Source organism: Polyodon spathula, chromosome 4 (assembly GCF_017654505.1).
Source record: "Polyodon spathula isolate WHYD16114869_AA chromosome 4, ASM1765450v1, whole genome shotgun sequence".
In the NCBI taxonomy this organism is placed as follows: Eukaryota; Metazoa; Chordata; class Actinopteri; order Acipenseriformes; family Polyodontidae; genus Polyodon; species Polyodon spathula.
Genome location: NC_054537.1, coordinates 15954775 through 15967838, shown reverse-complemented (window position 1 = coordinate 15967838; position 13064 = coordinate 15954775).

Sequence of the window (13064 nt, the reverse complement as noted above, 5' to 3'; positions counted from 1 at the left end):
AGAGCAATTTTATTGCTAGATTAGCTAAAATTGGCATACCTGTGTTATGATGTTTCCACCACACCAGTGGATCTTGTTCAGCAGTGATGTTTGACAAAGCCAAATAGTGAGAGATCTCATTTGAAACTTTGATTTCATTCGAGGCTTCTTCACTCTGATGTTTCTCCTGCAGCTTTTACATTGTAATAATGTTCAGTAGCCCAAACTGGCCCCTTGGTGCTATGTTGTCTGATCCAACAGTAACTTCTTGCTGAAGCAATGTCATTTGATCAGGAACTTGGGAAACTTCATGACTGCCTCTCTCTTTGTGATGGAGACAATGTCGGCTGTAGTTTCACTGAAGCTGGCCTTGAATCTGGGGTCAAATCACCCAAGACATGATGCCCAATATCTAATGTTCTTGTCACATTTTCTCTTGAATATTTTTCAATAAGGTAATTCCTGATTAGAACCTTCATGTTCTTAGCCAGCTCACTAGCATTGGCTTTTTCTTTCAGCACATCATTGGTTAAGTGATGGAGGACAGGCTTCAGGGCTGAGACAGTAATGTAGTCTTCTGCAGCCAGAGAGTCAGTGAAAGCTTTCGGTTGTTCCAGAAGTTTACAAAGGTCTTCCAAGGTAGAAATGTGTGTTGCCTTTAGAATCAAGTGCCAGGTGCGCCGGTCAGACAACAGAGTAGCACACACAGCTTAATGTTGCTCTATGAATCTAGATACCATGAAGCAAGTAAAGCCCCACCTTGTAACAACATCATCAATAAGGGAATGCTGTGGCACATTTAGTTCAGCCTGTTTTTTCACAAGCTCCCATTTCCTTTTCCAACTGTAATTAAAGCTTGGGACTACGCAAAGTCTGACTGCCCCAACCACTGTGTTAAGGCTTTTCCAACTGAGTAAGTTATGTCCAAAACAGCTAAGCCATGTTAAGTCTGTAAAGGCTTTCTTCATATTAGCCGCATTATCAGTGGTGACACAACTAAGGCTGGACATTTCCAGCTTCCACTCTGAGAAGCTCCTCAAATATATTTCTGACATTTTCAGCAGTGTGGTGTTGGGGGATAAAAATGGTTTCAAGACAAAAAGCATCCATCTCCCAAGAAGGTGAAATGTAATGAATGGTTAGGCTCATGTAAGGGTGTCCACTACTACTGGTCCAAAGATCAGGTGTACATACAAAATATTTTGCTTCAGAGATTGAGCTTTGAACCTGCTTTCTTAAATCAATATACATATTTGATATTTCCTTCTCAGAAAACTATTTTCTAGAAGGTAAACTATACTTTGGGTTTAACGTTGCCATTAACACTTTGAATCCTGGTTTCTCCACTATTTGAAAAGACATGTCTTTTTCTATAAAATAAGCTACTGCAGAACTTAGATCATGTGTCTAGAACTGGCCTCTAGCTTCTTTCTTCTCTCAAGAACTGTAAGGATGAGCTACCACTCCCTTTACTGTCTGTCTGACCCTGAAAAAGCAAAGACACTATTGTTATTATTGTTGTTGTTATTATTATTACTAATATTATTTGATAGAAAGTTTAGAAAATATTATATGTCAGTAAATATCAGTGACTTGCAAAAGTATTCAGACCCCTGACCAATTCTCTCATATTACCAAATTACAAATGGTACATTGAAATTTCGTTCTGTTTGATATTTTATTTTTAAACACTGAAACTCAGAATCAATTATTATAAAGTAACATTGGTTTTATATTGGGAAATATTTTTTAATTATTGGCCAATACAATTACATAAACAATTCAATAATACAAAGTAAAACAACAAGTATACATTTATAAATCAACTTTGGTGTCAATTTGAAAGCAAAGCATTGCAATTTATTTATTAATTTTTTTACTAGGACAGTTTTAAATGTACGCATTGTTTTCCATTTATCTGAATGCGTGTGAATACTGAAGAAAGCAGACTACTGCATTTTTATTTGCACTCGTGCCAAAACAAACTCAACAATGATGTAATATAACGTGGCTGCGTCTGCATTCAATTTAACGTGATAAACAAGTGACAGTGTTTTAATATTTTGTGTCAGACTGTAACTAAGTAGGCTACTCTTAATGTTCAAGTTTACTATACCATCTGTCTTTTTCTAACCAAAATATGTTCACGCAGACGACCTAATCTCCTTAGCAGGTGGGAAAGGGTCATCGTTGTTTTCTGAAGTATTTGGCTCGACGTTTGACTTGGCTTGTGACCTGTTTTTAGATAAAATACAAGTCGGGAATTCCATCTAGGCTCCCAATGCACGGTGGTAATGACGTCATCGCGGTAATGACGGTATCACATTTTTTGGACTGTTTGATTAATTCACAGTTTTAAACCGTGATATACCGGTATACCGTCCCGCTATAGTGGCATTTTTATGTCACAGTTCATAAAATGTCACAAGAGGTCACCTAGAATATCTACATTATAACAGCACCATAATTCAAGAAATACATTTTCACCAGCAATTCAAATTTACATGCTGTAGTTCTTTTGGTGTTATGCAACTAATGAATATAGTACAATGTGTTGTTGCCTTACTGTGATAAAATATGGTTATAAAATAACTCTATAGAAAATACAACCTCCTTATATTGTAATTGTATTTATTTTGTAACTTATCTATTTAATGGCTAACTGTTGTTGTTTTTTTTTCTTTTTTCTTTTTCTTGCGGTACTGTTTTTTTGCCAGCAGGTAGCCAGCTGTTGTTTTTGTTTTGTTTTTTTGTAGATGGATGCTACTAATCTTTTTGTATCAGTACTGCATAACCACATGCTTCTTTTTGTCATCTGAGCACCATATACACACACTCCCGGGGATTGCTAAAGGGAATGATAAGAAGCTTTTATTGTAGCTTTTAAGATTGGTGCTTTCTAATGATTCAAGAAATAAAAAAAAGCAATACAGAGGAAATTACTCAGGGTTTTGTACCGGTTTCTTGATGAGAGTTTCCATACAGCCAAATTTGTTTCTAGTCCATGGTAATTCTTGTTTTCTCATTTTTGTATTGTATGTCTGTAAAGTACAATATATCGGTATGCACTAGATTTTCAAAGTTTGTTTGATATACTCTATGTTTTCTTGTCCCTTTAAATCTAGAGTAGCAGCCACACAAAGTGTAATAATGCATCTATCCACCAGAGGGAGTGATCAGCTCATGTAGTAACAGCACTGTCTTACGTAACTGCTGCTTTGGACTTGGCACCTCTTTCACTGGTACCTGTTTGTGCTGTATTACTTTTACACCTGCTTTGCGTTCCTTTATTGCATATATTTGTTAAATAATGATGGTAAGTAACACATTAAAAATCACTTTTAATCTTTAAACAGATTATTTCTTCATTCAGATGTTGCCGTTTTTTAACATTATTTTTTTGTTTTATTTCCTTGAAAACATTGATTGAAATATGTGTTTTATTACAAAGCTCTGACCTACATAAATATAGCTGGGTGAAAACTACTACACACATTTAAACTACCTTATTTGGTAGCCTTTCTCTAATAGCTTCTAAATCTTTCCTAACCATCTATTCAAAACCTAGCCACAACATATGTCATTTTAAAGGTATCTTAGTTTATTGGTTATGAGAGAGAGAGAGAGAGCGAAGGAGAGAGAGAGAGAGAGAGAGAGAGAGAGAGAGAGAGAGAGAGAGAGAGAGAGAGAGAGAGAAGAATCAATATTTTTTTTTTACTTAATTAGGTTCTCCCATGGAGAATGCTGGTTTGCTTACAACAACACAGTACTTAATTAAGTTAAATAATTAGCAGTCCAGGTGTGGAATTAATTGAACAAGTAAATATATTTCCAGCTGGAATATGTGTGTTGCAACCTCAACATCTTGAGAGGAGTTACTTTCGTCAACATAAAGGCATTTAGCACAGTGGCCACTGAACGACCTGCCACATGTGGATCTGTTAATGCACCAGGTAAAGCACTGATCATTTATATTGATGATTCGAAGACATGACAGCACATTACAATTCAACATGAACCATAAAAAATGTGTCCAACTGAAACCAAAGAAATGATAAAGAAAGACTATTACCACATTCCAGATTGCCAATCAGATTACATTCATTGTTAGAAGGGCAAAAGAAAGAATGAAGTTCTATGCCTCAGTTCTCTGTTCTTGTGATGCTCGTTTCAGAGCTCTGAGATTTTTTAAAACACTTTAGCTCTGCCTAACGTCATTGTTCATTGAGTCACCATTATAATACATGCACTAGTGTGCTACCCTCAAACACCTTTGCAGAAAGTTCAACCGACCAGCACAACTGGCCAATGAAAAACATATCAAGGTGTTTACCACAGAAAACACAATGCTTTTTTGTAATAGCAAAAACACCATAATGTACTTTATTTACAGCCTCTGTGACATGTTACAAGCCAACACCTTGGTAAGCATGACAGTGAACACAAAACACACTTCTGTCTTCTTGCAGTATGACAGCAGCTATGGTCTAAAGTGCTATTCTGACCATGTCATACAGTGCCTATTCATATTACTCAGGTTTAACGCAAATATAGCTTAATACATTTTTAACTGATACAACATTCAATTCCCAAAGGCCAGGGAATCTCACTTTTTATAACGGTCACCAAAATGAAGAACATTTACTGCATTGCATTGGTATTAGGTGATCCTGGTATTAGATAATGCATTTATTCACCCGGTCGCATTATTAGTTTTTTTAGCCACTGTATTTTTATGTGTAATATATGTTATGTCAGTAAAATAAAAGTAAAACACATTTATTAAGCTTGATATGCTGACTCATGTTTTCATTCATCACGCTAGGTCTTTTCCACGCACACCCTTATACCCCTTCGCTCTCTCCGTCCCTTACTCAGACCCCCTCCCCCACATCTTTCGAGCCAAACGTGCACCCAAATTCCCCTACACACACATCCGCACACACAAACACACAACATGCAACCCCTGCATGCACACACATAACATGCAACTGCACGCATACACCCACCATGCAACCCCTGCACACACACCCTCTACTCTACTCTGATTCTTCCCCTCCTCCCAGGTTCGCTGCAATGATCTTGTTTCTTGCTGTGTACCAACACCTAACAATGCTTATTTCGATTATAGCTATTAAAGGTGTATGCAATGCTAGAACAGCCATTTATGTCTGCCACTTTTTAAATCATTTTATAAATAGAACTACTAGATTATTTTTCCTATTTACATATAGAGCTCTGGATGCTTAAAGCACAATGTAAAACCTTAATTCGCTTTCTTTAAAGCTCCGTCACATCTTTGCAAAGTCAAATAACCTTCGATATTAATCGTTGCCTGTCTCAAGTTACAGCCAATCAAAATCAATTTCCTGGGAAATGTAAAATATAAAAACACACACAATAAATAAATAAATAAATTGTTAAGAAAATATGCATGACACGCTCTTCTTTTAAGCAAAGGTGATTTATTATAAGATAATATGTACAGATCACCCTGTATTTTAAAGTACATTTTGTCTCACTAACGTGATACAATCTGATGAGCAGCTAATGCAAATTGAATTGCAAAAAGCAGTAACAACATTTTTTTTCACTGAACGAAACTATATTTTACTTACTATGTGGTTAAATTCATCCTGACCACATGAAAACACCTGTATTTATTAGGTTTAGGTACATTATTATTAGAGCTAAAGATATTTCAAATTGTTTTTACCTCTTACGTTTTTTCATTAATCACCTCTAGATGGCAAACTATTCTTGCTAATTCTGATTAAAATAAAATCCCATCTCATGACATTGCCTGGATAAACAATTATCCCTGCTAATGTGCAAGTGATCTTTTTGAATAAATAAACTTTTGAGAAATAAGCATATTTCTTGTTGTTTGTTCAATTTTGCTGCCATTCACATTATTCTCAGGTAAAATTAATATGTAAGATTTAATCTATCTATCTATCTATCTATCAATCTATCTAGCTATCTAGCTATCTATCTCATTTATTTCTCTATTTTATTAGGAAAACACGTTTTCTAGAAATAGGTAAAATGCTGGTATTACATTCTTGCACCAATCAAAATAGTACTGATGCCTCCAATCCCTGTCATCTAAACTGTACAATTCAAATCTAGATCACGCAGATAAACAAAGAGACCAATTTGTCTTTAATTATCTTCTAGAAATGAAGTTATAACCTTTTTAAAATGTATATTCTAAAAACAATAGTAAACCGATTTTTAACTGCTGTAGCATTATTATACTAACTGAATATAGTGTTGAGTTACTTTATCCTGAAAGTGGCGCTCCAGAGAGATGAGGGATATGCTCTGAACTCAGTGTGTTGGCTTTGTGATGTGGACTAATGTCCACCAGAAGCAAGATTAATAAAACCAAACTAATTTCATTCATGACCAAAGCGCATTTTAAACTCCAAAGGTGAAAAGCAAGCGAGTCATGTGAATCAGCACATATTAGACATTAAGAATTGGATTTACACGGTACAATAATAATAATAATAATAATAATAATAATAATAATAATAATAATAATAACAATACATCTGTAGGGAGATGACAGCTTGCACCAGGGATACTGTGAATGTAAAGAGCATTAAGGAGAAACGGGAGTGGAGGCCTGTGTTAATAAGATTGACATAATTATAATTAAACCTGTAAACAGGGGGCACTATGTTTTCATGGGTTCATATGTTCTTTAGTGGCTACTGTGAATATCTGCCAAATTTTGTTATGTGGCAATATGTTCCTTTAAGTGTTGCATTTTACAGGGAAAAGGATGCTTCTCCAATTAACATATTTAATAAGTGTCAGGACATTGACCTTTTTCATCTGTCAACAATTCATTGGGTCCCGTGAAAAATACAGCTTTGAATAGCATCAAATTATATATATACTATATATATATATAATATATATATAATATAATATATATATATATATATATAATATATATATACAAATAACAAGTTGCATATTTAGTTAAAATAATTTCACTGCATATTTAGTTAATTCTATATTTGCAAGGGTAAGTATCCCTGTGTTTATATTGATGGCTCTCCAATTTCTTGCAAGAACCCATATGTTGCAACTAATATGAACAGAGAAGGAAATTCTAGAGTAATAAAGTCACAGATAAATACAACCTTATTAAATTCCCAGGGAAAAGGTTTAGTTGTTAATAGAGTCATTTGCTCTGTATGACCATTTTTACAAATTTTGTTAGGACTGGACACTAAAGATCACTATGATAAGTAAAGGAAAACCTAGTGGCAATAATGTATACCTGTGCATACCAAAATTAAACATTGGGATGAGATAAAGAAAAGTTTACTTACTTGAAGACTGTGTTAAATTTAGATGCACTTGCATGTAATGGTGGCGATGCTTTAAAATGGCACGTTTATTGCAACTGAGAAGTACATTATCAGGGTAACTCTGATATTCTGTACCCATACCATAGACGTGTGATACACTGTTTCATGATTTCTGGGTTGCATATAGTTGATATGTGATATTGGTTCTGTAACATTTTTTGGGGGGGACAAGGAAAGGCTCCTCTAGCTGTTCATATGACAAACAGGTCAGCTCCACACGTAGCATTTCCATGTTCATAATACACTGGCTATGTACAGGGTACAATATTACAACCCTATCTGCAGCGGCCCAATGAGCAGCCACTTAAAACTCCTATCTAATATACATTAGCTGTCTCCTAACCTTTTAAGTTCCTCTCGATAATGGCTGAATGAATTCCTTTCAAATTTTAGTGAGCGATGACCCATCATACAGTATTTAAACGTGTGCAGATTAGATTTTGGGGATGATCTGGAGGCCATCTTCAGCTATTTATTCAGCAGGTGGGCTCATCATTCTGTTCACTACCGTAAGGTGAAAAACATCCTGTGGTATAAACAAATCAACGGGTGAGTAGTCTAGTTTATTATTGTGCAAATCACGACAAGATATGAATGACCACCCCCTGTGCCACAGTCTCGCAGTGACAGGTGTTCAGAAAGAGATGGAACATCATATATCATATCTCCACACTGACACTGTCACTCATTTGTGACTTAAACCATCTGAGGCCTACATTGCTGCACAGCTGCTCCACATGCTGTAAAGCAACAAAACAAGCAGTGATATCTTTTTCATTGACGTTTCCTTTTTTTTTTTTTTTTTTTTTTTTTTAAGAAACTAAATAGAATATTGCAGCTCTGGGAGAAAATTAATTTATTTCGTTTTCACTATAAAGTAAAATGTCCTATTTTATAATGTAGTTAATATAGACATGTCCACCAATATCCCCTTAGAGAATCTAACAAATGCATATTTCAGTCCCCAGATAGTACGAAAACCAAACTGTAATTATAAAATTAGACGTTTTGACAAGAAGTGCTTGGACTAATATGTTGGCTTAATGCAAAATTGAGGCTCATTCAATGATAGAAAGGTCAATCCTGCTGTAGAGGAGATTATTAATGTTACAAACTGAAAATCACATTTTGTAAGATAAATAAAAGATCTGACATCGAAGCATAAAAAAACAGAGATTGATAAGAACTCTTTCTAAACAGCAGTGAAAAACACAGGCCATATTTCTCTGAAAGCATAACAGGATTTTTATTTGAACATTTTTGAACAAGTTATGAAACAGAAACTGATTTGGTTTCCTTAATTACCTTCCTGCAATTAAGTTATAACCTTTTTAACATTTCTATTCTAAAAAAGTTACAGATCCCCTGACATTTTTTACAAGAAGCACACTATTTTTCTTTTGCTGTGTCCTGTGTAGTCCGTATTGCAGCAATATATATATTTTTCAATGTGATCCTGATTTTATTCACACATCATAGGTAAATCAGCCAGGGAATTACTTTTTTCTAATTTTGACTCTGAATCATTCACCAAAAACAAGATCATTTAATTATAATTGTTGCAGTGTATCCAAATCATGCTCCCTCCTGCAACAAAGCTGGTGCTCTGATTGAAATGTGGGAACAGCATTGTTGCAGGAGGGAGCATGACCTGGATGCACAGTGACAATGATCTCTATGAGAAATTCTCTTTCTCCTGGTGAACACTCCTGAGTAAATGTAGAGAAATGCATTTCCAGTTGATTTGTGACCCATGATGTATGATTGCATATTTTAAACAACAGAACACGGTGAAGATAATGTAATACGTTTCTTGTAAGCACTGTAGAGCGTTCTGTAACACTTTAAAGCTTTCATTATGATGTTGGGTTCTGCAACGACTTTATCACCACTCTTTCCCAAACTGACCTCCATTCTGCTGGCAGCACTGGTTTACCTGCTTCCCAGGGTGCATAATAGTATGAACCCACACATGCTGGTACTCCATTGCAGTAACTTGTTAGCATATCAGGGCCTGTTATTTTATATAGAATATCATTGAGGGCGTTGTGTTATAACAATATTCCTAATGTCATTTTCTAAACTTTCTATAATAGTATTCACTGAAAACTTTACCTTTCTTTGCTTAAATCCATCTCAACATAAGATATTACAGCCACTGTCAGTTATTTACAACTTGGCACTTTCATTTTGCATTATAGTTTCATACAACACTTTTAGATTTCTAAATCACAACATTAACACAGATGTGCAAATTTCTACTTTCATCAAACGGTACGACAGTCTTTAAAAAAAAAAAAAAAAAAGGAACTGAGGAAGATTTCAATTTCAAAGTTTTAATCAATGCAGTCATAATTGAACCACTCACAGCTATTGCACACAATGAAAGTACTGCCATCTAGCTGCCAATATTTTCTCATTTTAATATCGATTTTATGTCAATACAGATTACACACATTAATGGTTATTAAAACATGCCCTCTGGCTTTATAAATGCATCCCGGTATCACACAATAAGTATAACTATTTCCTTCACTATACTTGTCTTGTCTTTACTAAGCTTTTTCTATGAACCTTTACAGCATTGTTTTACTACAACATTAACAATATGTTCAGTCTTAGTTCTGTCACCATTACCACAGTGACTCACTACTTTCCACAAACATGGCCTCTCAATCTGTCTAAAGCAGGGGTGTCACACTTCAGTCCTCAAGGGCCACAGCATCTTCTGGTTTCCATTCCAACTTAAACTCTTAATTAGCATAATTGATCTAATTATTTGTTCAGTTTGACATATTTAATATTTTTCAAGGTCTTTTACAGTTGATAGTTTTAAAAATGCACTTGATTCAAGGAACATGACCTATGAAACATTTTGAGGCCTGAAGATAAGTGTTGAATGTGTCCAGTTAATCAAATAATTAGACCAATTAAATAATTGAAAGCTCGGGTGGAATGAAAGCCAGAAGACACTGCGGCCCTCCAGGAACTGAGTTTGACACCCTTACAAACAGACTTTGTATATCCTCCTACCTGATCATTGATTAATGAAGTCCCCCACCTTTCTTTCTGAAAGCATGGAATGTACAATTACCCAGTTACCCAATTAACCAATTACCAATTAACCTGATCTTCTTTCTTTTTAACCTGTGACTTGCCAACTTTCATCAGCTCCATGCAGTCCTTTCTCAGGTTCTTAACAGCAGGCAGGCTTTTGTTCCTTGTCCACTTTGTTTACTCTGCAATAACCACTGCCTGCCTTACTGTAATAGGTTCTTATAGGGCCTTATCTTGAAGCCTTATTTTAATTAGGTTCTGTAAAAAAAAAACATGGTTCTCTGTAATAGGTTCAATGACAAACCTTAGCTCGCATGTGATGTGATCAGGAACCACTAATCAAGGGACTGTCAAGTTCTGTGTCCATTTGTGTGACACACTGCTGTGTTTAATGGACTCTGCTCCCTACAGGTGAAACAAGCATATCATTTACATACAGTGACATAGGGATTAAAGCAATACGTTATACCAAAGGGATACTTTATTCCATACATTATTAAAATGTTTAATTTTATTATGTTTGATTTGAATAATTTTCTATTGCTGTTTTTTTTTTCTTAGATTCTTGTTTAGCACTTACTAAATAATACGTTTTTCAGAAACAGCCTCTGTTGTTGGAAAAGGACATTAGTTAATAAAGCTAGAGGCTGTGTGTTGCAGTGGGTAAAGAAAAGGGGCTTGTAACCAAGAGGTCCCTGGTTCAAATCCCAGCTCACTCACTGACTCTCTTTGTGACTTTGAGCAAGTCACTTGAGCTCTGTCTTTCAGGTGAGGTGTTCTTATAAGTGACTCTGCAGCTCATGCATAGTTCACACACCCTAGTCTTTGTAAGTCACCTTGGATAAAGGTGTTTGCTAAATAAACTAATAATAATAACATCTACAAATTTTTGTTAAACATTTAACTGATAAGGAATTAAATAGTGTAGATGACATAAAGTATACCTTTAAGCTATTGTCTTGTGTGTTAAAACCAGTTTGTGCCTCCACCCATGTTTTTTTTTTAATTTTTCTGCAGACTCCAATATTGAGTTCAGCACTTGGATTTGGTTGTGATTCCTACTGAATTAAATAATTTATTTATTAATTATGATGAACACCAGAAAACAATTGTGAGCTAGCCAAAATAGATGAACAAAAATCAAAGAAATCAAAAATAAAGAACAGAGATGCCATGCTGAATATATACATGCTCAGATTTCCCACCGTTGCAAGCTGATAAAAAGTACATAATTACAATGTTAGTATGCATTATGCAATACAATGTACTTTGCACAATATAACCATAACCTGATACAATTGTGTACTTACATATATGTGCAAAAAGATTTACACATTTAGTACTTTCTAGCTATGCATAATAACATTGTAATTGTATGTAAGTAAGCATGTGTTTACTAAGTAACTACTGTGCAAATACACAGTAATTAGAGACACTTAATGCAAAGTATTACCCATAACAGATGCAAATATCCTGTAAAGTTAGTTACAGAACAAAAAAAGTATACATTTTTTTTTTTTTTTTTATGAATGAGTTTATTATTATTTAAGATATAGTCTTTGGTATCTTAGACATTCATGCCTATCATAAAACCATACAACAGCTGGAACAACTTGTGCTCTGATTTTTGAACTGTTGAAAATCTCTGTACCTTTAAATGAGCCATTTTATTTTCCATTCTTTTTTGCGCTTTACTTTGGTGTAACACAGTTCTTTGCTGTAGTCAGGCTCTGAGGGTGCTGTGTGACAACTCAGTAATCTAATACTGAACAAATAACTTTGAATAAATACAAAATCAAGTTTACACCTGCTGTTTTCTTCTTCTGATTCCATATTCAATGCAATTCATTTCAATGCATAACAGATAGGTTAGTGCTTAGAATAATACTAAAAACTACCATCTAAAAGTCCTCCACCTCTAGTGATAGGATTTTGATAGTAATCCATAGTAATTAATAGTAATTGAATTATGCAAGTGTTAACTATGGGGAATATGTGGAAAACATGGGATTCAACAAAGGAAAAAGTCATGTGATTTTTGTAAAACACTACTGGGAGTTCTGTATAAGGATCTAAAAAAAAAAAACTACTGAGAAATAGTGAAACAAAAACTTCAAGCTGAAGTGGACTTCGGCCATTTTAGAAGTGATTTCTATGCAGAAATGGTTGTACCAGTGTAAAACAACAATGCATACTGACTTGGTAAAGCCTTCTGGTAATTAGAATCTAGATCTTAATTGCCATGAACATTGCATCCAAAACTAACTTGCTTTTCACCAAAATATTCACATGTTTTGTCACCTTAATATAGTCACTGTTAAAAGGAAGCCTAGTAGGAATCAATGGCCCATGAGACTGATTAAACAAGGTATGGAGTGGATCCAATCCCTTATCGTCTACATGCCAGCAGTGATTAAGGCGAAGAGAGGAACCAGTTGTCCAATGAAAAAAAATCATTTTATAATGCTTCGTTTTGAATGGTGTTTAATACTATTTTTCTATTTAAAGTTCCATATACTGTAAGACATTTTATTGTAATTAAATAAATAGTAAATATGTACCACACTTTTATAAATTGGAGTCTGTGATTATACCTCGCACTGATGGTTTCGGTTGTAAAATATTTTGAAGTATGTT